The sequence below is a fragment of the Chiloscyllium punctatum genome, unplaced genomic scaffold, assembly GCF_047496795.1.
Source record: "Chiloscyllium punctatum isolate Juve2018m unplaced genomic scaffold, sChiPun1.3 scaffold_1044, whole genome shotgun sequence".
Lineage (NCBI taxonomy): Eukaryota > Metazoa > Chordata > Chondrichthyes > Orectolobiformes > Hemiscylliidae > Chiloscyllium > Chiloscyllium punctatum.
Genome location: NW_027310778.1, coordinates 44,309 through 45,000, shown reverse-complemented (window position 1 = coordinate 45,000; position 692 = coordinate 44,309). Strand labels below are relative to the sequence as shown.

The following is a 692-nucleotide window of genomic DNA, read 5'->3' as shown; positions in this document are numbered from 1 at the left end:
GCGGCTGCAGCAGCGGGCGGCCTGCAGCTCCCAGCACTCTCAATCGATCAACCATCGAGTCGGGTCAGCGTGTCAAACCGGCGAGCTCCACGGTCAGGCCGGCGGCGCACCAGCACCGGACCTCCGCGGCTCCCTTCACTCTTTCCACTGCCAGCCAACCGAGAGACGGACCCAATGCGGACGTGCAGAGCTTAGGCAGACCCCCCACTGGAGGCTCAACACTTCGTGGCAGCTCCGTGTCCCAGAGACCAGGAGGGTTGGCACACACACACAGTGTGAACCACCGACAGCCATTCTGGGACCGGTGACAGCCGTGCTGGCCCCACTGCCACGACACAGACGGACGCCAGGCCGCGCTCCCCGGCGGGGGGATGGCGTCGAGCCTGACGAACGGAATGTGCAGGGTGGGGGGGAAAGGCCAAGCGCTCCGACGCCGGAGGGCTCCGGAGTCTGAACTTAGGGGGACAAAGAGGACGGGTCCTCTGCGACACCCCAGCCGCGCTCTCGCCAGCCAAGGCGAGTGCGATTGATTGCCAAACGACCCTCAGACAGGCGTGGCCCCGGGAAGAACCCGGGGCCGCAAAGTGCGTTCAAAGTGTCGATGATCAATGTGTCCTGCAATTCACATTAATTCTCGCAGCTAGCTGCGTTCGTCATCGACGCACGAGCCGAGTGATCCACCGTCAAGAGTT

General features: G+C 64.3%; 1 non-coding gene across 1 annotated transcript; it reads right to left on the bottom strand.

Moving 5' to 3' along the window:
• Window positions 1-538: 538 nt before the first annotated feature.
• LOC140474517 (5.8S ribosomal RNA) lies at window positions 539-692 on the bottom strand. The gene has a single exon (XR_011959179.1). It is a non-coding gene; the product is annotated as a 5.8S ribosomal RNA (ribosomal RNA).